General features: G+C 42.4%; 1 long non-coding RNA gene across 2 annotated transcripts in view; it reads right to left on the reverse strand.

Moving 5' to 3' along the window:
* Positions 1-25,615, reverse strand: part of LOC106019059 (uncharacterized) — a 202,938-nt gene extending 177,323 nt beyond the window's left edge. For both annotated transcript variants that reach the window (XR_011808094.1, XR_011808093.1), the window contains exon 1: positions 25,387-25,615. This is a non-coding gene — a long non-coding RNA (uncharacterized lncRNA). The remainder of the gene's footprint in view (positions 1-25,386) is intronic.
* Between the last annotated feature and the right edge of the window lie 129 nt (positions 25,616-25,744).

The raw sequence follows: 25,744 nt of genomic DNA on the forward strand, positions 1-25,744 counted from the left end.
TCTCTATCTTGCTGCACTCAGTTTCCTCATGCAGAAAGGAATAAGAGATACATTTTCTCCAAGCAGCAGTGTCATCTACTCATGCATTTGACAGAACAGATAAGCAAGAACCTTCACAGTGGAAGAGTTCATGTTTTTGACTTACAAAGCCCCTAGCATACACTCTGTGGGCCACAGTTTGGGGAAAGACTTTTATTTGGAGAAACCCCTGTAAACATCTACAGAGCTATTTCACTTACTTGAAAGCATCCAGAGGAGGGCAACAAAGGCGATAAAAGAGCTGGAAGGAGTGAGGAGAAGCAGAGGACGCGTGGGTTGTCTAGTCTGAAGAAAAGAAGGTCAAGAGGTGACCTCATTGCTCTGTACAACTTCCTGGGGAGGTGAAATGGGGAGAGGGGGTTCACCCCTCCAGGTTAACCAATGATAGGACACGTGGGAATGGCACAAAGCTGTACCAAGAGAGGTGCAGACTGGACATTAGGAAAAACTTTACTGTTAGATTGGGCAAACAGTGGAACAGACCTCCTAGTGAGGTGGTTGATGCCCCATACCTGTCAGTGCTCAAGAGGTGTTTGGATAGTGCCCTGAATGCTTTATATTTTAACTAGCCCTGAACTGGCTGTGCACTTAGATTAGATGATCTCTGTAGGCCCCTTCCAACTCAGATAATCTATTCAATTGCCTTGCCAAGATACCCAAGATGCCTCAGCTCCTCTTTTCATTATGCTGACCAGCACAATTGTGTTATTTCCTTGTCCACACATGGCTTGGATCATTTTGCCTCAGACCATGGTGTTTCTTGGTAGAGGGGTTCATCCCTACAGCACCCATCTGTGCCACACTGTAGGCAGGAGTGGGCAGTGATGCTACATCCCCTCTTTATGTTTTGCATGAAAAAAAGAAAAAAAGATAAAAGAACATGGCAACTGTTCATTGCTGCAATAGTAACATCTCTCCATCAATATATTTCAGATTCAATTCTAGTTGAGAGCCAATTGGCACAAAAGAGCAGGTAACACAAGCTTCCTATCCCTCCAGGGGGGAGAGTGGTGCCAGGTACTTTCCCCCTTACCTGTGCTTTGTTATCAGAGCTCTCTTCCAATGCTGCACCTGCTGTTTCTAAAGAGTGGTAGAGGAAATCTTATAATAAACCCAGCTATTGCATTACAACCCATGTGGCATGCAGCAAAAGAGCTGCATAAAGCCCTCAGTGACAGATTGCTGAGTTATAAATAGGTGAAGGACCAACATAGCTGGAGTGACTTGTAGCTGCAGAGCAGCCCTCCAAATTAATGACATTTATGAAGTTTCTTGCTGCAGCTGGCTTGCCGGCTGCCCAAAAACTGTCTCTGTGCAGTGTGCAGCAGCAGAAGCTTCCCTCTAAACACTGTCAACAGGCACATCCAGCCAAGGAAACCTAGTGGAAGCAGGACTGAAGGTAGACTGGTGGGGGAAAAAGTTTTTCTTCAAGGTTCCTGACTTTCAGTGAGTGTTACGCATCCAGGCTGTGCTTTGTGTAATGCTGAAGCTTGTATTGTTTAACTGATTTGGGCAGCAATTAAATCCTCTGGACTTTCTTCTTTTTTCCCCAGGATAACAGACACAGGTTTAACTATCAGAACTGTCACATTTCCAAGTTTATAATCTGCTAAAGTAGGGATTATTTTATGCCTGATGAGCTGCTCCTAGCAGCCTGCAGGCTCCAAGGCATGCAGTACAACACACTGACTGACTGGCAATGACTTTTCTTGGGCACTCTCAGCTCAACAAACACACACCAACTGAACTAGGTTAACGCTCAGTTAAATAAACAAAATTGAAAACAAACAACAACGAACAAACAACAACAAAAACCCTCACACTAAATTAACTTAAATCAATTTGTAATTTCTGGGAGACAACAGCAAGCCAGAAGACAGCTATAACAGATTAGCTGAGGAGAGGAAAAAAAGTTCTATGAAGTTTTCCAAACCTTGCATAATAATTCGGCCAAGATAACACCTTCCCAACTCCCAAGGGCTAGCAATAGTGCTTTCCCTTCCTGGGATGCTTCCCTTTGGATGTTCCCAAAAGCAGGGAGCAAAGACCTGAAAATGCCTATTTTTGTCCAAAGCAAACGAGGTTGAATGCAAAGGTACAAAGATACAAAGGTACAACTTTTTTTTTTTTTTTTTTTTTTAAAGGTTCTTAGAAATCCAGAGCTGAGCTAAGATCAGCTCAAAGACCTCTTCAAGGAGAGGAGCCACCAAGAGAGAGATTGACAGGCCACATCTTTTTGGCAGTCACTATAGGCAATTGCTGAGACCCAGCACCTCCAGGAGTCCCACACAGGATCTAGACCTGATCCTGAAACAGGCTCCTATGCTTCCTGTGGCTGCATTAACTGTCCAACCACATCAGGAAATGCAAGATAGCAAAGCTTAGTCACCCTTATTAAATAATGTTACAGAAAATATAAATGTGTCATTTCTGGGTCTGCAAGAACTTTTCAAATAATAATAAATAGATCAACAACAACAATAATAGTAATAGTAATAATAAAGTGGTAGAAGCAGAATATTTTAGAGCATTAACCAGAACAGGAGGAACCCAATTCAGTTAGTAGCTGTAGGAGTTTATACTGACATGGTAATGGAAAGTCTCAGATGGGATTTGGTCACATTATGCTGAGTCCACACATTTTATCTTCCTGGCTACAGTCCATATCTAAAAAGACTGTCCAAATACCATGACAAATTTACTTTGAATACAAAGAAAGCCTTTCTTAAACATTTTATTTTCACATAGAATCAATCACACAATGATTTGGCTGGGAAGGGATCTTAAAGATCATCTAGTTCAGCCCCCCTACCATGGCCAGGGACAACTTCCACTAGACGAGGCTGCCCAACATGTGTTATCTGGGGACCGCAGACAGCTGAATCATGCACAGTGATTTCCCATACTGCTATAGATGAGGGCTCTGCAAAATGAAGATGAGGGTACTAAGTCTATTCAGGCTTATGGACCTCACTGAACACGGTAATGAAGCAGTGAAGGAGCCTTTATGATCCCTATATATTTGTATTATTTTATGTGACTGAGGGGTACATCACACACATACAGCCAGACCTTATCTTTTCCTTTCTTTTCCTTTTTAGTTGTGAGTCCCACCTCTAGTGGAAAGTGCCCTACTATGGACTGTCTTAAAAACAAATTAAAAAATATTAGTTTCCCAAGTAGTCAAATACTAAAGAGGCTACAAACCAACTCAGCCTAGCATCTCTGTGCTAGCAGAGAAATTGTGCTGCTTTTACTTTCTGTAGCCTTTTCTCTTTTTCTTGCTTTTAATATCCCTTTTAAATGACAAAATCACTTCTGTTATCTTCCTTGCCCACAGTTACTCCCTGTATCATTCTCTGGATCCTCCCAGCACCACCCCATCCTATTTCTTTTCTACTTCAGACTCAAATACCCAATCCTCTCTCTCTTGCTCTCTCCTTTTCATCTCCCTCCTGCCTCCCCCAGAAATCTTTTTCTCTCTATGGACACATTGCTTTCAGCTTCACAGCCCCTCCTGGATGCAGAAGAACCATGAAGCACCCCCCAGGACCACCATGAGCCATGCTGAGCTGGGCTGTGCTTCCGTGGGGCTCCCAAATCCACCATCTCCAAGCTGCCTGCCGTTGGCTGGGTACAAGCTGCCAGGTCAAGGTCAGGATGTTTTTGTTGAGTATTTTGAATCACACACCAACTTTGGCCGTGTCCAACAGAGTAGGCAGAGAGGAGTCTGTCACTGCACACAGTGAGGGTGCCTGGAGGAGTTGTGCTGTGGGCACACTTGGCCAAATGGCTCGGGAGTTAGTTGGGCACACTATGCCATCAGCGAGCTTCTGAAGCCAATGCACAAACACTCTTCAGAAGAGCTTAAATACCCGTTGGAGAGCTGACAGACTGAAGCTTGCAGTGTTAATGGCAGGCCTAAAAATACCTCCCCAGGAATTCAGATTGCATGGCATAACCATTGGGACTTCTGATTTCCAATAAAGTCGGAAGGTGTTTTTAGCTATTAAAAAACACCTGATCTCATGAAAGTTTTCAAAGAAATCTTCTGGCAGTTCTGGCTGCTACTGAAGTGCTTTAGATTAAGTTTCATACAGAAGACAAGAATAGAAATACAGAAAACAAACCCAGTCCCTTTCTACACAAATAACAACTGCACTGCCTAGTGATAAATGTTGTCCTTCAGCAGTCAACTTCTCATTCAAATCCTGTGCATATGACAAAACTGTCAGTAATCTGGGTCTGGAAATTCTGGAAATATCACACAAAGTAGTTTCTAGAAATGTTAGGACTAGGCAGAGAAAGTTTTGCATCCTGATTTCCCTGCAGCCAGCAGCATTGTCTGGTGGCCACCATGAACATCCTGCCTTTGCTGGTCCTTTCCTCCTTGTAGTTTGCTGGAGAGCAGCTCTTGGTAGCACAATGAAGAGCTGAAAATACTTACACTGTTGGGTATATATTACATTAGAATAAACAAACAAACAAAAACTTCCAGTCTTCTAAATCAATATAAGGCCCCAAACAGCATATTAGACGCTGAGGTTGGACATCTCGGCCCCATTTCTAGGTTTGTCTTTCCATCTGCTCTCTGAAGTTGGCCACTCCATGACTCTGCTTCTCTGCTGGTGACATTTATCTTCTCTCCTACAAATCCTGAAGTACCAAGAAAAGCATGCAATGGGTTGCTAACTGAAACTATTATATAAAGGAAGTAGTAAATATGCCTTTCATTTCTATCTGCCTTGTTGCTTTTAGGGTAGTCTCACACATCTTGAAAGTGATGCAAAAAGGCCGAAGTAAAATAGTTCTCTTAATTAGCTGCTAAAATATTGAGCCAGCAAAAACTTTTTTTTTTTTCCAGCAGTGATTGTTGCTTACATACCAGTGAAACCTTCAGTAGACAAACCCCAGTGAACAGTCCACATCAAATACACAAATTAATAATTGCTTGGGCCTCAGGTAATGCAGGTTAGAAATTTGGTTGCCAGAGCTAGCAGAAAATGCCGTGCTGCTCTGTGTATGGAGGACAATTAAAAATAAAGTAATATTAAAGCTGAGATGACTCTGCCATGCTCTTTGGACATTATCTTGTCATCTTAGTGCTCTGGAAGTAAGGTTTATAAATTATAGACATTATTGGGAGCTACATGTAAATTTCACAAGACAGAAGCGGATTATTAGAGAGAAAGTGAATAAAGAAAGATGGAAAATAACTTCAGACAGCCTGAGGGAAATAGTAAAATTTGCTCTTGGCTACTACTGCGTATACAGAGAGGTTTTAATCAGAAGAAGTAGCTCTTTCTGCCAAGTATGGTGATATGTTGTCACATCACAGCAACAAACACAAATGTATGAGTCAATATTCTGAAAAATACAGGGCAGATTAGTGAGTTATCATCTCCTACAGACCTCCAAATTCTACCAGTGAACAATGCAATGAGCTACTCAAGCATCTGTCTCTAACATAGCTTTCTCACTAGGCATTGTGGGCAGGATTTCAATGTGAGGAACTGGAGGTGTTAACCTGCCAGAATTAAAATATGGACATGTTGTTGTTTGTTTTTTTTTAAATTCTCTACAGAAATTTCAATCATTTCCTGACACGGAAAGGCTCTATCTTTACTTGATCTGGCAGATAACAAGGCAACACAAAGCCAAAACAGAAACCAAATAGTTACTTCAGTGCATGAGAGCATGCTTCAGCTATTCATTTTGAACATCACAAATGCGGAGTCCAAACCACTAATCTAGCTCTACTTCCTGCCATTTCAGACAGTTAAAAACATTTGACAGTAAGACAGAAAACCATAAACACAAAAATATAAGTTAGCATTTTTAAGAGCATTTTACTAGATAACCTAGAAATGAAGATGTCTCATTCCAAAAAAAGCCTTCAATGATTATAAAAGCACTTGGCTTCAAGAGGAGAAATAAGTAACTATACACTTGAAATGACATCAAAAACCCATGCTATACACTTAGCCAAGTGGGGAAGTTGTTAACAAATAATATAAATTTAAACACAAAATAAGAGAAGGTTAAAAAAAAAAGAAAAAAGAAAAAAAGAAAATAAAAGAAACTGAATTTAGCATTATAAGTTTTTTTTTTTTTCCTGAGCATTCTAAGAAGAAATCCAAGTGATACAGAAAGAGCAGAGTTATGAGTAATAATGAAGAAAATACTGAAGTAGTCAAAGTAGTCAATAGATATTTCTGTGCTACAGAAATAGGTAGAAGAGCATGTGTTCATATCATATGGTGATGAAATACCCTGTGTTATAAAAATAACAAGCAAAGGTTTCATAGAAGCTAATGTGGATTCATGTTTTAAAAGAAGTGTCCAAAGGATTATTTATATCCTTGAGGGTGAAACTTCAATTCTTTAAATGTTGGAGAAGTTCCAGGAGGATAGAAGAATTCATATATTTTACCAGAGAAGTCAAATTTTACCAAGACAAAAGAATGACTGACGTAGGATTTTATAACAGTATTGACACAATATTTTTCACCCTAATGCAATAACTTCACTTCTAGAGCAGAGAACAGCAACAACACAAATGCATGTGCTACAGGCTAAGTGGCTCTCAACCTGGATAGCTGTCAGATATCCAGCTACAGTAGTAAATAAGAGATAATTTCCAAATACATGTGATTATTTGGGATTTTCTAGAAATTGGTCATCACCCTCAATTATTTACTATTTTTGTCAGTTTTGTCAACACACAGGAACAAAAACAAAAACAAAAAAAAACAAACACATTCTTGATCAAGGGTTACAAACAAGATAGAGATTTGAAGGCTATCAAGTAATGAAGACACTCTAATGCTTGGTGGCCTGAACTGCTGGTTAGCCAAGAGCAAGAAAATAGCTCCTGCTCTAGAAAAGCCGACCATGTGGTTCTGTACCCTTGAGTGAGGAATTAATTCAGACCATGCTTACCTGAGAATAAGCAATTTGTAAAAAAGGCTTATGTTGATAGCAATAATCAAGCTGCTGTGAAATGCTGTGACCAGCATATTTAAAGTATGCAAACAGGTGAATATCAAGAAGCCAAACAACTGCTCATTTGGCTTTGTTGCAGCTACTACTGTGCTCCATTCTGGTATCCACATGTTTAGAAAACAGCTGAAAAACTGTAAAAGGATCAGTGAATAATGAAAGAGTTAAAGAATGAGGGGTGTACATAATTCAGTCTATTTAATTTATGGAAAAGAACATTACAAATATTTTAATCACAGTTTAATCATCAACTTTCACAATTGCCATAACTAATCACTCCTGAATTCAGCAACCAAAATTATATCAGGAATTAACTGCTGGAAGATGAACCTATGAAAATTCCTCCTAGAAATAAAAGACAAAGCAAGAGGGGAATAACTGGTCATTGGTATTACGTAGCCCATGTCTTGTGATAGATCGTTCCTCACTGGAAATCTTAAAGCAAGAAGTGCATCATCTGAAAGCAATGCTCCAGATGAGCTGTAAAGTGGACTTTGTGTTGTAGGTCATCCTGGGGAATTGTCATGACCTTTACAGCTCCAGAGCTGATCACAGATGAATTCTCCAAACAATTCTGCTCAAACCTACCATTTAAAATTGAAAGAAAATAGAATTCTCAAAAATATGCATTTCTAACCCATTCTGAGGTTCCTGTGCTATCCCATGGACTCACACGTGAAGATGTAAGGAGCTACTGTCTGATTTGCTGATTTCTATAGGAGTGCTTTCTTGGAACCAGCAGGCATCAACATTATAATTCAATGCTTGATTCAACTCAACTCATCTGAAAATTTCGGGGCAAAATAAAATGGTGAACTGATATATATCTTTAAAATGGACTTCTGACCAGTCTTTGACATGCTTTGAGAGCACATGGAACAAGGTTTCACAAGTACAGTGGGCTACATAAGGACGAGCTGTGTGGTTCCTCACAATAACTGAGATCACAGTCCACAGCTGGTCATGGGACTACGCCTTGAACTTCAGTAGTTAGCCCCAACAACCTCTGAGCTGTCACATCCTGCTTTATAGAGGCTGGCCACAAGTCTGCATAACAAGTCTGCATAACACAGTACTGTGAAGCTTGGTGCTTGTGGTAGTTGGCTCTTCATAGTTTGCCCCTTAAATATTTACAAACATTATGTATAACTCACGAATTCTCAAGAAGTTACTGAAAACACATATTTCTGATTGACTCAGTCATTCAAAGTTAAACATGTTCTTAAGTTCAAATGGAAATAACTTGGAAATGATGGTTTCTTTAAAATATGAAACACAAAGCAGGTCATGATAAATACCACAGGAAGATAAATTTTCATAGGAACGGTTGTCCTATTCAAACTCCAGACTAGCTAAAAACCTCAGAGGTAAGGTCCAGCAGAGAGATGATAAGAAAGACCAGGTTATCTTCTCAAAGGCATGCATGAGGTCCAGAAAAAATAAAATAAAATCACTCTTGGACAGCCCTTACATTATAGTCTAACTTCATAAGGGGGACTTGGAGTGCCAAATGTATTTATTGTTGTCTCTTATCTATTATATTCCTCAATGCGTTGATGGAAATACTCATTTCATTTTGAGCCTGAGAAAGTGCTATAGATGCTTATCAAACCTTATCAGTAATTGCTCCTGTCCTTACCTATGGTTGTCCTAGAGAAGGGGTGAATAAGCTACCATGCATGAAGAAAGGGGCTCATCAGCAGTCCTTTACAGGTGGACCAGCTCTGAAAAAGAGACCCTGAAAGAAGCATATACATGGCAATTTCAGCTGTGCAATGCCTGGATTCAAATCTGTCAAGAGCCAGAAGACATGCAGAAAAAAGGAATGGGTATTTATCTATCCTCCACAAGTACCGTAAGGGCACTGTCAAGGCAATGTTTCACTGTCGTGGATTGGAGGGTTTATTCTCTGCTATGGTAGTCCCATGTCCCAGCCACAGTTTGCACTTATTTATGTCTGATTCTCTAGTGAAGTAACTCAGCTGAGCATTTGCCTTTGGGTTGCTGCTGAAAATAAGAGACTAAATCTATCATATAATTGTAATCAATCAAAAATAATTCTCAGGATTATTACTTCTAAAAGGATGTATTAAGAAGTATTATTACATCTAACAGGATGATTGAAGAACTTACTCAAGACCTGGCTTCCAGGAAAAATGATCTAGAAAACAAGACTAACTGCTTTGTTTCCATGTGTTGTTGGGAAAGCAGTGTCTTTAGAGACAGCCTTTTTATGAGGGGTAGATTGACTAATATGAACCCTGCTCACAGCAGGAAAAACAAATCTTTACCATATGAGTGGTCAAACAGTGGAACAGGTTTCGTAGTGAGGTGGTTGATGCCCCAAGCATCAGTGTTCAAAAGGCATTTGGATAGTGCCCTCAATGAAATGCTTTAACTTCTGGTTAGCCCTGAAGTGGTGAAGCAGATGGACAAGATAACCTTTGAGGCTCCCTTCCAACTGAACTATTCTTTTCTGATATTATTCACCACTATTGTACAACATGTATGTACAGACTAAAACCCCAAGGGTAGAGGTTTCATGTACACATGCAGTGTTTTGCACGAAAGCCTCCTTGCGCAGTGCAAACAAATGGGAAGATACAGAGCATATGAGTAACTGTTGATCATCTCTTGCCCTTCCAGTTCAAGATCATCCATCATATATTTTTCTTTCAGAAAGAGCACATTCATATCAATGGGCACATATATGCCTATACTACCTTTTTTCTTGGCTTTTTCTTCTTTGCATGTTAAATGCCTGCTACTCAATCCCTGAGATTGGCTTGCTGTGAAAGACCTGGCAGATATTTCTGTAACCTGAAGAAGGAGATCTCCTGAAGGAAACACATAGGTTTAAGTGTCACTCAGGACTTTACCCAAGACAACGGCATGGTACATGGCCACCACTAACGGCTTGCCAGTAGGCTTTGACCTCAACACTATAAGGCCATATTGGCCATGGAAATAGACTTCAGCAGTCAGGAAACACTCACAGGGAAGGGGACAATTCCTTCCTAACAGCAAAGGGACAGGAAGATGTCTTACAGTGAGATGCTCAGGATTGCAGTCCCATCTTATAGTGATGCTTCTGCTGTTTTCAGAAAGGAAGAAGAGCTATATTCTTTTCTAATTGACCTCAAGGCCCAATATCACAAAAGATGACCACGAGCAGAACTCTTCCCCAAGTTTTCTCAGAGTCCCTCTCCCTCCTCTTGCTGTGAAAGCAAAAAAAAAACTCCATATTTTATATCTGCTGTACATCCTCTGATAGTTAAAGGGAATTAAGTGCCATTTCGGCAAATGGCAAATACAGCAGTCAGCGAAAAAAGAAGCTTGCATCTTTATATAAAGCTTCATTTAATGTCCTTTGAAATCAACGTAAAGCCTTGCATTGACGTCAGTGAGCTTTCAGTCAGACTTGTACCACTGTAAATATAAATTCAGTCTTTCCAGTAGTAGAATTCATGTAATAAACCACATTTTTGATGTACTGAACAGTGCAATCAGACTTTCCTTTGATCATCCACAGCAATCTCCTTCTGTGGGTTTTAAAGTGTATTACAAAGGGCACCAAGCATCATCAGCCTCAATTTACAAGCAAGAAAGAAGAGACAGGGGGAGACAAAATGATTAGCAAAGCTGCATAATACGTCAGTAGAGAGATGATAATATAGCACACACTTCCCAATACAAAACCAGGGTCTTTATGTATTAGGTCATGCTAATAGAGGATCTAGTTTATCACTCAGATATCAAAATAAATCTGTTTTTCTTCCCAGGCAGAGTTTTCAGAAGGAACAAACTCCAAAAGTTTCAGAAAGAAATCCCAGTTGAAATGGAGGGTTTTTTAAAAAACAAACAAACAAACAAACAAACAAAAAAAAAACACAACAAACAAACAAACAAAAAATAACCAAGAAAAAAAAAGTAATAAACAAAAATAAAATAGTGCAAAGTACCTGTAACAATCCCATGTGGCCTCTACAATATTTAAAACCAGGCTTAGATCCATAGTGAAATTTCATACGTGAGCCTTACCTTTAACTGGGCCCTCCTTGGGGAGGTCTCCCTGACTAGACAACACCTTCTGCTGCATACCCTTATGGCCCCTTCTCGCTGATCAGGTTGTGTCCGTACCTCATGGTAAGTTCTCCCAAGAGGAGGTGGCCCCAATTCCAACCACTTGGCATTGCAGGGCAGCCGTGGCCCAAATTTCCAGAGGTTAACTAGAAATCAGAGCAGTCAATGGCCCTGTGCACAGCTCCATGCCTTGCTGTGGGGCCAGCTACTCCATGTTCAGCCCACCAGCAGTTATTACTGCCTCTGTAGGCTTGCCTCTGTGTGGGTCCATCCTTTGGGTACCAAAAGCCTACCTTTAGGATAGTCAGCTATGGTGCTGTGTCACAACCCACTTCAGGAACTGCTGGGACCCTACATGCTCTCAGAGTGGGAGCAAAAATAAGGAATTAATTAATTTAAAAAATATAAAAATCTGGACTCACAGCTGAAATTCTTCATGTTTCTATGGTCAGGTACAATACCATGTGCTGACCTCAGGATGCATGGGTAGAAAAAGGAGGAAAGTCTGATCAGTTCGTATTATGTCAAGCAATCATGTAATTACTCAGTTTAAAATAAAATCAGACTAGTACAAATAAAACACTTATCTAATATTTTACACATCATTTCCCCTGCTCAGAATCTGTAGCAGTGTCTTACACTGGTGTAAGCCTTTACAATTAGTTCGATTTCCCTAGATTTCAGTGGGCAACATACTGGCTGCCATAAATCCTTGTAATTTATGCAGAGAAAAGCCTGATTAATTAATCAGTTTTTTTTTTTTTTTAAATAAGCACAGAAGTGGAAGGGAAAGCGGAGATACAGAAGCACTCCAAAAATCAGTAAGGAAATGCTATTTTTAATATAAAAAAAAAATGGCTCGCAGTGTAATGCTCAAAGTCAGAAGGACTTAAAAACTATTTTCTATTTCTGCTAGCAGAGCAGTCACAGCTAGGAAAGCTGGAGAGCCCACTGCTTCTTGTGCATCAGCAACGAGCTTATTTATATAAGCTGCCAAGTGTTAATATATAAAAAATCGCAGCATGCATAGTTTGTAAACAGGCAGACAATGCCAGAAAGCCAGTAATATAAACACACACACACACACACACACACACCCCATCTCCTCTGCGAGGCGAACGGGAAATGCAGCATGCTGAGCTACCTGAGCCTTGCATGGAGAAATGCCTTCTCCAGTCAAATCTGAAACTGCCAGATAAATGTTCTCCCAGGCGCACACTTGCACATCAACATGACATCCCGTGGCAGGCTGGGTTAGTCTCAAGTGCTTGCTCTTACCTGTTTGTGCCACGCCATTCTACATTGTCCTTCCACCCCTTCGTCGAGTCCCAGGAGCTAGACGGGTGCTTCATAGAAGCGTGCCATGCGTGAGGCCTTTGCCTGGATAAGCTGCTGGGCTAGCACCTTTCTGCCTGTCCTTGCCTGGTGGTCAGCACTACACCCCTCCTATCACCTCAAGCTTTGCAGTCGTTTTCTCCTGAGTTGCAGCAGGGGTACAGGTTCTGCCCATGGATGTGGGGCACTGCTACGCTATTCACGTTTCCTTTTCATATTGCACACACAGACACGGGAACAGCGGTGCATTTTTCTGTGTCATGATACATTTACCACATGGCCAAGCTACCATTAACCCCCCTGGTCTCCAGCAATTCCCTAGGGTGCTGTTATGTTTAAACTTACAATCCAACTCTTCTCCTTAGATATTTCCCATTCATCTAGAGAACCACAAGCAACAGCTTTTCCCTGTCAGAAAAATGTCTTGGCCTGTATTCTCTTTTTACCAATAAATTTCATTGGGGAAAAACCCTTAACAATCTACCAACATTTTGTTTTCTTACGCCCTGCTATTCCATGGTATTATAATTGGAAACATCTCCAGCCATGGCCACTGTCCCACCGAAACTACAGAGCTGCACCTGACACCATGTGGGCTCCTTCTTTAGCACCAGTGGTCAAGGGGAGAGGACACAAAGCTCCTGTTGTGACAGGCACAATATGACCACTGTGATTTCCTTTCCTGAAGGTGCATATGAACATTTGGCTGCCCTTCATTTTAGGTTTTTGAGATGTTCCTCTCCCCAGAGGAGGTTAAAGACAGCTTGGAGACCTGGCTTGCAGCTTCACTGGCAGACGGCATCTAAGATAAGTCAAGTTGACTAGGTCTTTCCTAAGGATATCAAAACCTTAAATTGTTTTAGAGTCGGTTGAGCTGCAGCTGGTTAACTAAGTCTGGGGAGCACGGCTGAGTCCCTTTCTTGCTGGGTGGTGGTGATAGGGCTTGTTCTCACCTCACGGATGAAAAGTTTTTCCATTTAAAAAAATAAATTAAAAAAGCATCTGTATTTATTTGCAACAACAGTTCCATAAGAGCTGCCTAAAGTGGTATTAGGAGTATGTCTACATAGAATTTGCTAATCATACCTAAAATACATATTTGCTTCTCCTGAGACTCATTAACAGGGCTGGGGACAGATGGGGCTGAGGCTGCACTCCTTTATGGCTAGGTGGGAAAGCGAGCTCTGCCTCCTGGAAAGGCTTGAGAGCCACTGCCATAACGGACTGTGATTTAATGTTAGGAAAAAACGTATCCCCTTAGTAAATGTACTTGGACTAGATTTTATGTAAGTAAACACAGAAAAACCTCACTCATTCTTATGTCACTAATCCACACACCTCATAATTTGCACAGGGTGACGGGAGGAGAGAAAAGTCAGCACACCATTGCTTTCCAGCCAAAATGTAGCACTGATTTCTCACTGTTAAGATTTCTGCTATTAATTTTCTACACTGCAATAGTGTTTACTAATATACAGAAGGCCACACACAGACCCTGTAAGTATTTGTTGCCTTTGATCTTCATTATCTACTGTGCGTAACTAGATGCCTATATACAGGCAGACATGGAGGCACAGCCTTTTTTTGTCAAACTATATTCTAATTGTCATAATTAAATAAAACATCATGCCTTTTTTCCTGTGTTGTTTAAGCTCAAATATTTTTACAAAACGGCGCGTACTGTCTCAGCATATTTTAAGAATAAGGTCTTTCTTTGCATCCTTGTGCATTCACTACTCTTGGAAAGACAGTACTGTCATAATCTCCTCTGCTTTTCCATCATTCCCTCTATCCACAAACATTTCAGAAGCATCAAGTAATTCAGCCACTGCTTTCTCACAGCTGCCTCCTTACCAACTGTGAGAGCATACTTCTATATAAGAAAGAGGAGTCTTTGAGGAGGTACGGGAGTCTGAATGCACAAAAGTGCAGGGTCCCTTGATCAGCAAGAATACACACACACAGAGCCCCACATAACCCCCCAGACGTCAGATCAACTGAGTCATATGCAGGCACTTGGTAAGATTCCACTTCATGAAGCAATGGATGTGCTTTAATCATCCATTGGCAGTACCCAAAAGAGTGTCTGCATAAGCAGAAAAAAAAAAAAAAAAAGAAAATTAATTAGTTGCTAAACCTTTCCCAGGAACCACATTACCCGCAGACTTAATGATCTCATCTCCTGGTTGCCGGCTTTTTGGGTTCTTCTTAGCAACTTCTGATTCTGGGAACATTGCTTTTTTCATACACAGGCACATAATTCTCAAGGCCAAGTGGTAACATCCACTGAGTTCAAAGCTACTGTTCCACGAGTATACCATCATGTTACAAAAAAAACTCTCAGCAACCACAAATGGCTCATTCCTCCTGAACTGCGAGACTTCAAGACTTCATTTCTTCCTTGCCATCAGTAGTCCTAAACAAACATACCCACTAAACAAGCCGAAACAGAAATACCTACCACCAGGTTTCCAAATGCCCCTGACCCTGGAAATTTTGCTGCTAGGGTTGTGTTATGGGAAGAAGAGAAATGTTAGGGCAATCCTGACATCACTGCCCCACCACCTGTATGTGTGTGTTTGGTAGGAGAGTCTCTCTGCCTATTCAGCAAAGTCAATCACGGAAATTTTGCTGTGGCAATCTCCTGCACCTGGATACTCCTCCCACCAACACCTGCCTAGCCCTACCCACACTTCTGCTGCAGCCCCAGCAGGAAATGGCTTGTGCTGTCAGTCCTGATGGGTCCTTATCAGAGCAGCACTTTCGCATGATGTAGACATCAGTGTACTCACATCATTGGGCCAGAGGCAACCATGGCATTTCATCTGGTGGTAGCACAGTCCCACCCCCTTCATGATTGCCCAGGGACAGATGTGGAGAAAAGACTTGGCTCTGCTTACTATCCAGCAAGCTAGTTTTTAAAAATTTCTTTTAATTCCCTTCAACCCTTTCTCAGCCCAACTTGTATGCCACTCAAAAACTCTACCCAGCCCTGCCTGGAGGCAATTACTATGGTCTGGGTTTGTTTCAGGATTTATGAAAAGGCTTCTATAGATTCTGGCAGCAGATTTATTTGTTATTTTTGTATAACATTCATAGACTGCAAACGATCACTGAGGGTGAGAGTGCTATTGCCAAAGAATTTCCTCCAGGTTGGCTGCAGCATTGTATTCCTTTAAAATAAATAAAAGGAATGGTAGCTCAGCTTCCCTGCCCACAGACACAGGTTATGAACAAAAATGTCTTTAAATGAAAACAATGAAGATCGATCCTCCACTCATTAAATTGCTTACATATTATTATTATTATTTATCTATATATTTACATAACAGAAAACTGCAGGCCCTAGCCTACAACTGGGTTTTGCTGATGCTGAAATTCATTCACAAGTAACTGATGCATTTCACACACGCCGCAGGTATCTTTCAGCTTTTGGAAACTACCTGTCTGGATTGGATTTGAGTAAGTGATCTGACAATTCAAACAGGGCTCATCCCATTACCCTTTTGCTGAGCCATTGGATTGCCAGAAACTACAGAGTTAACACCCAAAGCCAAATTAGTTTCCCAAGTATGAGTTTAAAGACCATGCTGTTCATTAGGAAGGGAGAAGAACACAGGAATGTGGTGTTTCAGGGATTAAATTTGTCAGGTCATAGTAGCTTAGAAGCAAAGAATGATGTTTATTTCTTCGCAACTTAGAAGTTAAGTTACTCATTGAAACTTCAAAACCCAGTGTTGCTATCTGGATTGCAACGTGGTAAGGATATAAAAGGCTCAACACAATTACGGTAAAAATGATGGAAGCTTACTAATAAAATAATTGCATTAAATAATTATATCCTTCTTTGGATAAAAAAAAATAATCCTTTAAAGTATTACTAAATATGCTTGAAATAAAATTAGTCAATCAGCCAACAAGTATGCGGTTAGGATGACAGAAAGCAGGCTAGCTAATTGTGGAAGGTTATTGCTGTGGGATTCAACCTCAGGGTTAGCTAAGGAGAAGATGATGAAGGATTAAAGCTGAGCAAGAGCAGAATAAACAGTGTGAACCTACCAGCAGTGGGGAAAATAATGCTGTTGGTGGATCGAGGTGAGTCAGATTGCAAGCATGACCCACTGTCTGCACTACTCATGGGCTAAGTAAGCAAGTGATTAAAAAAATGGTGCTAAGCACGACAAAACTTGAAACCTAGATTTGTAAGTAGTTACTTCTAAATAGGTACACAAATTTTGGCTTGGACTGCCAAAATTAGTGAGTAATTTTAAAAGCACGGGTACAGAGAGACAGACTTATTTTGTAATCACTCCAACACTGTCGTTTTGATAACTAGCCTGGAATTTGAACTTCTGCTTATTTATTTTCTGGGTTAGAGTGGGACTGATAAGAAAGAAAGAAAAAAAAAAAGATCAGCTTTTCTGAGAAATACTGCCTTCTGTCTGGAACAGAGTAATCAAGTGTGCAGAACTTAATAAGAAGGCAGGAAGTGGAGGGATATCTAGAAGAACAAAGAAAATAAAAAGAGCGTTTTTCTTTACAAATTATCTCCAAGTTTCCTTTTCCAGAACAAAATCAGAACTTGAGAAGAGGGGCAACAGGAACCAGGTGTGTGGACCCCAGTGCCATGAAAGCTTCAGCTTCAGGCATTTGAGAGCTTCAAGGTTTTTGAGAGGAGCAGGTTTAGAGGCTTTTACTTTGTAGGAGCTTAGGGGCTTTGGGCACTTCTGACTCAAGACACTGTTAAGAAAAGCAAGGAAGATAAGATGTTTAAAAGGAAATTCACAAATTCATCAGACACCTCGACTTTGGTAGAGGATGTGGAGCTAAAAATATGAAAGTACCACCCTGTCTCACTAGATGGTCAGTCTTGAAGGGCTGAGGATGCCTGTGTTCCCATTGCTGGCTCACCAGCCTAACAGGTGGGACATCTTGTCCTCCCTTTTCCTGGTTTCTGTAATTACGTTTGTTCAACTATGCCATGTTAAATATTCAGACAAGCTCTAAGTGGGGTTTTCCAAGCAACTATACACATCTTTTTCAAAAACATGCAGAAAATTCCATGTCACAGATATTTTTTTTTTCTTTCGCTTTCTAAAAAATTATTCAAACTGCTAATTGCAAGGACAGGTTTGAGGAAATTAGATTGCTAATACTGTGGTCACAGGTCTGCAAAAGTTGATAGCAACTTTCAAGATCGTGCTATAAACCTCTATATAATAATTCTGAGGAGAAAATTGTAGCTTCATCCATGCAAAACCGTAACTAGGCGAGTATACTTTTAATAAACAAGACATCGTATTCTGAAATTTACATTTTAACACAGAAATGTTGCTGAAAAACTATTTTAAATTATGCCTTTTACCTCATCAGTGAAATGAAACAAATTCCTTGGTAACAACGTGCACATGCTCTTTAAAGAAATAAAAGGTAAATTGCCAACTAAAGAATATATATGTCAATTATCAAGATATTAAAGTCCCTTTGGGGCATATTTCACTTGCTTCTCCACAGGAGTAGTCTGATCATAATTACTAACAATTTTGTTATTTTCAACACATTTCAGATAATTTTCTTATATTGCACTGCAGGGCTTTGCATCAGCTTTTGCTGCTTGTTCCCTTTTATCACAGAAAAAACAGCTTCAACATATTGCTTTCTTCTTTTCATGATTTTCTAAACTATGCTAAACACCAGGCTACCTTTAATTTAGCGTTAATCATCTTTGGTGAATACCTAAAGCCTTTTGTTACATTTCTGAATGACCCAGAATCATTATGGATGAAGGCATGGGGGTCATATAGCTGAAAGAAAACAGGAACATTTTTCCCAAAGATGGGTTAAATGCTCCAAATTATAAAATCTGCATGTTACTCCTTTATCACTAGCCTGATTTAGGCACACCTTGATTTCCTACTTGCAACAGGAAAAAACAAGCTCGGAAAGAGCATGACAATTTGGACACAGGGTTGTTGGCACAGCCAGGTGCTAGGAAAGCTGAGCTGAACAAGTCAGTAACAGCTGATATGAGGCCTTTATTTTCCACACACACAAGTTTTGATATTTCCTACTTCTTGAATTGCTCTTTGGCCCTTCAGAGCACTACATTGATTCAGTAGCATTACATAGTTTCACAAATGTATTAATGTTCTTGATCTTGTTAATAAGCATTTCTACCCCGCTACCACATGTAGTGTCAAGTGCTCTTCAAGCACTTTCAGGATAAATCTAGAGATGTGCATGAGCATTTGTGCTTTAGGCTCCTCTTTGAGGACCCCAACCTAACTTGTCCCATCCGCACTTTGTACAAGGAGCACTGAGCCCTGAAACATAAGCAATCTTTTCCCTTCGTTTTATAGGGAAGGATGCTGAGGATGAGAGTTAAGATCACATTTGAGCACATAAATATCTGCCAGCCCAGAAAAAGAAACAGAAACAAGGAAACTTCCCCTAACATGGGTGTCAACATGAGATCGCAGACCAGGGAGAGCAGTCCCTACTGCAACCTCTGCACTAGCTGGTGTCTAGGATGGGCTCCAGGGAAGGAGCTGAAGGAGCTCATGTCCCTCAGATCAGAAACATGGAATTGCTGTAGCCACAACACTGTCCTCGGGAGCATGGTTTGTTTCTTCTTGGTGTTGGCTTGGAGCTGATGGTTTCCAGGGGTCCCAGCTGGGTTGGACCCTCACATGCAGATCCAACGCTGAATGCCCAGCCCAAAGACACGTCAGGAGTCCATAGCAAAGTCAGGAGGAAAGGAGAAGCCACATTTCCCAAGATTCCTTTATGTCCATCAAAACAGCATAGAGTTTGTTGTTAGAAATTGTCATTTAGGAGGGCTCTGACTACAATGCCCTCTAATACTAGGAGGCTGAGGAGAGTGGTAGTTTTGGTGAGCCTGAAAATCTGGGAAGCTTATGACTTCAAAATCTGTATAACAAACAAGGCAATAAGGAAAAGCTCCTCTCTCCACTCACATTTCCAGTTTGCAATAGTTGCTACCTGGGAATGTTATCCATTGGGAAATAGTGGCATTACCTATTGGAAGAAACACCATCATTTCAAAAACTGCCTGCACCAAACCATTTCAAAAATGGTTCACTTACAGAACCAAAAAGTTTTGACAGAGTCAACAGCAACTTTATTTCATTTTCAATACACATTCAGAACATTAAGTCCTTCTTTGGAATGAAGAATTGAAGGGTTTCATTGCTGAAAAGGTCGAAGTGAAACACCCTGACCTTATCAAAAGGGCTTCTTTCCAGTTATTTTCAAAACAAAACTTTATGCATTCCATGCAATGCTTTGCTGTAATGAAATGAATCATTTTCCTAATGAAAATGAAATTATTTTCCTTTTTGCTAAAGAAAGAAAAAAAAATCATTCCAAAATTTTTCATCAGATCAAGTTAAGAGACAATTACCTATGAACACAAGGAAAATAGAGTAGATCAGCCTCAGTTGAGCACAAAGGGGTGTTTAGCCTTGACACCCACCCAGTATGGAAAATTCTAGCCCCAAATAGCTGAAGTTCAGCAAAGTTATAAGGAACTGAAACTTGACCCTTCTCTTGGTAAGTGCAAGGAAACCACAACAAGACTGACAGTCAGCAGAACTGTGACAAAGTGCCCATGGCCTCTCCTTGAGGCAACAGAAGTTTAATCTTTGGGACAGAAGGATTGCAGGGAGGCCAAGATGGTTTTCAGGTGGACAAAGCTGCTGCTGGGTTGGAGCTCCAGCCTTGTCTTGCAGTAGTGGGATGTCCACTAGACCCAACTGGCTTTGGTCACCAGGGACACAGCTAATCCTCCTGGTCCTTGCTGGGAGGCTGGAGACTCCAGGAGGATCTCAAATCCTTGGATGGGCACAGTCTCCAGAGCCTTCTGCAGGTATCATATCATCCACAGGACTCAGGAAGATGTCAATATTTTTTCCCCTAGCTCTACTACCAGGATAATGAAAGGCTGCTGTGTCTCTGAGCACTGATTTTGTCTAGATAAACACCAGCACACCACTTTATTTCAGGCCTCTGCATTGATCTTCAGGGTCACACAGCTCTCCCCACTGCAGACAGAGAGGGACTAGGGTGGAATTTTGGCCGTGTAAACTCCCTTCCCATCTGGGTCACCTTTTCCATCTGTCTGAAACAGACCAGTGCTATCAAAGAAATGTGTGAAGCAAGATTATTGCTTTGCTGCAGCCCAAGTCTGAGCACCCATTTTTTTCCCCTGGTCAGCAGCTCATCCTGAGAGATACAGCTATCGATTACCAGAGGTGGTGTTCCCAACTCCCCAACATGCAGCAGAGATCCTGGGATGTACCTCAAACCCAGATGAGCTTTTCCTCACTTCTGCATCCAGTTTCCCCTGTACGTACCATATTCTCCTTCTCAGCATCTCCCCCCACACAGTACTTTTCATCAAGATTGTTATGCCTTTTCCACCCTCCAATCATTAAAAGTCTTGAAGTCTTTCACCTTAAAGGTGAAAAGGAAGCAAAGAGGAATAGCACCTTCAGCTGAAATGGAAAGGAGAATTTTAATAGGCAGAACATTACTATTCTGTGGATGTAGGCTGTGTGCCTGCAGTGCTCCTGAAAGCATCTGGCAGCCAGAAATGTAGGCTCAGAGAGGCTAAAGAGGCAAAAATACTATAGGATATCTCCTTGGAATCTCACAATTATCCAGAAATCCTTTTGCCCAGTTTCTCCATACACGACCCTTGCTCTGACCGACTGCAGTAAGTCACAGTTCCTCTGCTTCCTCACGCACCACATGTGGTTATCTTAGTGAAAGCAAGGCAAAGGTAGCAGGAGCTTATTTACTTAATATCTCAGCAGTTTATCAAGCCATATCCAACCCAGTCATCCTGGGAATTCATCTGAGAGGGACACAAGAACCAGAGTAGCCTGGATTCTAACTTGCAAGGTGCAGCTCTTCACAAGTTGGTGAGTGGGAAAGGGCCCAGCTCTGCAGAGGACTGTGCTGAGCTGGGCTGCTGTATATCAAGTAGCTGCAGCTGGCTGTGACCATGTAGCTGGCATATTCCCATCAAGTCAGGGTGTGCTATAAGATGCCGCTGTCTAGCCTGAGCCTTCAAAGCCAGTAGGCTACGTGCCATTAAAATGAGAAAAATAGACAAGGAAAGCATTCCCAGCCTTCAGCAAGCATGTCCCAGAAACCAGTGTCTTGCCTGAACAATGCTTAGTGATTTGTGTGCCATACGGATGCAGGAGACTAAATAGCCACGTAGCAGCCAAAACATCAGCACCATCGCACCTGTATCGGCCCAGTCTCTGTGATCCCTGTCCTTGCACAGCTTCCCTCCACCACATAGGACCCACTGCTTTGACATGGCACAGCCTCCGCGCCAAGCAGGAACTCTTTACCAGATGCAAGGGGGAACAAGACTGCTGAGGATACTGGTCTGGTGACTGGCCTGGTGGATGAGGGAAAGGCTGTTGATGTAGTAGGGGGATGGTTGGACCAGATGATCTTGGAGGGCTTTTCCAACCTAAATGATTCAGAGACCCCATCTGCCCCACCCTCTGCTCTCTCTGCTGGGTAGCACCTTGCTCTGGATTCCTGTTGTGAGGATTTCAGGAGGATGGCAACAGTACTGAGTGTTGTTAAAGAGTCAGGTTCAGATTTCAGAAGAAACTCACACTGCCTCCCTGAAAGAAAATTTCTGCAAATGCAGTTTTGACCAGAGTCACTGAGGACAACAAGAAAACAGAATTTGCTCATTAACAGTGCCAGCTGCAGCCTACAGAAATGAATTTTTAAATTTGCCCAATAAGAAAGGAAATAAGGAACAGAGAAGAGCATGGCAGCACATGCACTTCACACACGGCAGCTCTCCCTCAGTTACACCCCTGGCTCTGCAGCCAAGGCCGGAGCAGGTGCAAGGCCCTGCCAGCTGCGGTGCCCCTGACAGGTGCTGGCGCTGCGCAGCTGACGGTGGCTGGCAGCGGCCCGGCCTCCCTCCCAGCAAGGAAAGCTCACAGCCCCACTGGTCCCAGCAGGACCACCTGTCTCGCCCATGGTGGGACCTGCCAGGCCTGCACCCTTTCACAGCCAGGCACCCCGAACTGAGGGTGCACCACACCCACCCCCCACTCATCTCCCAAAGCCCTGCAGGTCCCAGGCCGTCGCCGCTGTACAAAGCCACCCCGTCAGGCAAAGTCCCTGACAGGCAGCACTGGAAGTTCATCTTTTCCAAATACGTCGAAAACAGAAGCCCAGGGCTGGATGTAGGTTTGCTGAGATCAGGGCTATTCTGGTGCAGACAAGCTATGTGCTGCTGATAGGGAGGATTAATGAGTCAGGCCGCTCATCCGTTGCAACCAGAAACAACTCTGCAACTATTTTGGTGCCATTTCTCTGCAGAGAGCTTGGGTTGCTTATCAGCCCCTTCCCCTTATATATCTCTCCCTGTAATCGTGGCTACGTTAAATATAGGGTGGCAAACTGGCAGCAGCACCATTTGCACACACTGCTGTGTTCAGAGCCAAGGTGCAAAGGGCCATTTGCTAGTGCCCACTCAGTAGTAAAAGGGGTTTGGAGAAAGGCACTAATAAGTTCTCAATGTCACTTAATTGACGCTAAAATTGTTCAGTGCATACGGGAGAGCCAAGCACACTGTGGACCTAGTTTGCCTTGGCTCCAGCGAGAAGGACCTCAGCTTCTGAAACTCCAGCCAACTGCCACATTTTTTGGCAACCTGTGGAAGTTTTAAGAAATGGCTTGTGGCATTAGTACGGCAAAAGGAGTCCTAGCTCCTGGGCTCCATTCCTTACTTTGCTCTGTGACCAGACACATCTCTCACCTGCAAAACGGGAGGGACAACGCCTCTGTAAAGGATGAGGTCTTGCCTCATGCTTCCATGGTGTTATTTACAAATGTGGGTGACACTTAGGGGCAGAGAATGACCCCTGAAGAAACCTAATGCCGTTTATTGCAAACATACTAGGCTGTATACAGAGCTGTAAACATTTTATTTGCCTAGACTGGAAAAGGTTACGTAAATAAAACTGTGCACCAAATCCCCAGCATGCCTCAAAAACACAGAGTAGCAACCGGGCTCTCACTGCAAGCTTTCCAAGATTTTTAGTGATGTTACACAGGCAGGTTCAGTGGAGTCAGCTGGCAGCAGGCATCCAGTGCATGAGTTCCCATTCCAGACTGTGTCAGGGAGCCCAGACCAGAAGAGCCCACCCTGGTTTGGTTCCTCCAGCAGGACTAACATGTGAAGCATGGCTGGAGGCCAGACCGTGACCTGGCTGTCACTGCAGCCCTTGCTACTCAGGGAGTGCGGCTGAACACCAAGGAGGGCTCGGAGAACAATCCCAGGCAGCGTGCTCCTCAGCACCTTTCTACCTCCTGCTGGAAATGAACCACTGCAACCTGCTGTCAGTAACTGCAAAAATCTGTTCTCAGTTGTCAGAGGCAGGGCAAAGCAATCTGAGGCAGATGCACAATACTGCACCTGAACTGCATATGTTTAATAGAGCTTTCAGATGGACATTACCAGGGACCAAGTTTTGCCCAGGACTGTTGGACAGACCTTTGAAAACAAACGGCTCTAGGCAATTCCTCAGCCCAGCTACCAGTATCTCACCTTTTTTCATTCCAGTATCCCCTTTGATCACCCCAATGGATTTAACAAGTGACCAGAACATGTTCTCAGTGAAGCCCCTGCCTATGCCTCTGACAAGCATTCTGTACCTGCACATACCTTGCAAACCCAGTGGCTCTCTATTCAGAGTCCTTGCACCACAGACAAACCTCTGCTCATCCATATGACCCATCCAGAGCAACTGACCGCAGTGTTCTACAACCTGATCTTCTTTAAATGCTCCACCAGTGCATGCCAGAAGTGCAACTGGATACGAAAACCTCAAGTGCCAGACAGCTCCTTCACCTCTCCACGACAAATAAATCTTCATGATAAATCCATGCTCTCCTATGTCACATCTTATATATAGACAATCAAAGGAGCTAAGGTGCAGCAAGAAGTGTGAAGTCAAGGCATATGTGTTAAATTACATTTAACCTCTGGTTTAGTGCTTTCATCTGGTCGAAATAGTTTACATTCACAATGGTTCAGCTTTACTCCCTGATACACATGAATTTCTTTAAGTATTTCCGTACTGTACCAAATTCTCCCCATCACAGATACAGCACCTATTATCCCCAGGAACTAAAATTCTGGTTGTTTTTCCCTGTCACCGAGATGAATCCAGCCCTGAGGCACAAGCTCCCTGGCTCTGTGCTCACAGGGACAAACTGTCAGCACCCAGGTACATAATGAACAGGAGGGCCTGTCATGATGGAGGGTTTAAGCCTGACTAGATCCGAATAATTTAACAAAAGCTCAGAATTTGTGAGGCAGAGACCATACCTCTGTGTACTCCAGGCTGTTGACTCCATTAAAATGCAAGGAGAAGATCAGCCACTGAGTCACTGTCAGGTCTCATGCTGGTTAAGTCCTGTTACAGCCCGTTTCACACCTGCCAGGCCTCCCCATCCTAGACAGCACAGACTGGAGAGACCAGCATGCTACTCAGCTGGTTATTGTAAGGTGTAATTACAACGCCCACACAGCACCCCTTGCTTCTAGTAACAAGGTGGCTCCAAGCAGGAGGTCTTAGTCTCTGGCCTCTCTGGGAGAAGTGCTTTCTGGACAATACCCAAATCAAACCAGGAGCCCAACAGGATACCTGAAAACATTTATGGATTGTTAAGAATGCCTCATACCTTTAAAATGACTGGTTTTAAATCTCTTTTCTCTGGTCTGCGGAGCAACAGGGTTGGAAAAGACGCAGAAAACAAACAAATCAAGACAAGAAAGGAGCGTGCTGCTCCACCTCACACTCCACTGGAACAGGAGGCGAACAGAGGGAGAGGAGGAAGAAAGCAACCACTCACCAGAAGCAGTGTCCAGCCGAGCAGACTGATTAAAATTGCACCCATCAGTAGGGCACGGAGAGGCTGGCAGCACCAGGGTTCACTCCTTGGACCACAGCACAGCTTGAACCATCTCCCTCCACTGCTGGCAGAACACTAAGTTGTGCTTGGGGGAAACCAAGGGCTCCAATTATCAGCTACCGATTTCAGGCTGTGCTGAAACCATTTGAAACCTGCTCATCCATCACCACCTCTGTGGTACCTACAGGAACAGCAGGCAAGCATGCCACAGGAAAGCAGACACCTGCTAATGAACCAGCCATCAGCCACTCGTTATCTTTGATTACCTCCTTAACTCGGTCAGGAGATAGCGTGCTTT

The sequence above is a fragment of the Anas platyrhynchos genome, chromosome 3 (genome assembly GCF_047663525.1).
Source record: "Anas platyrhynchos isolate ZD024472 breed Pekin duck chromosome 3, IASCAAS_PekinDuck_T2T, whole genome shotgun sequence".
NCBI classification, from domain to species: Eukaryota; Metazoa; Chordata; class Aves; order Anseriformes; family Anatidae; genus Anas; species Anas platyrhynchos.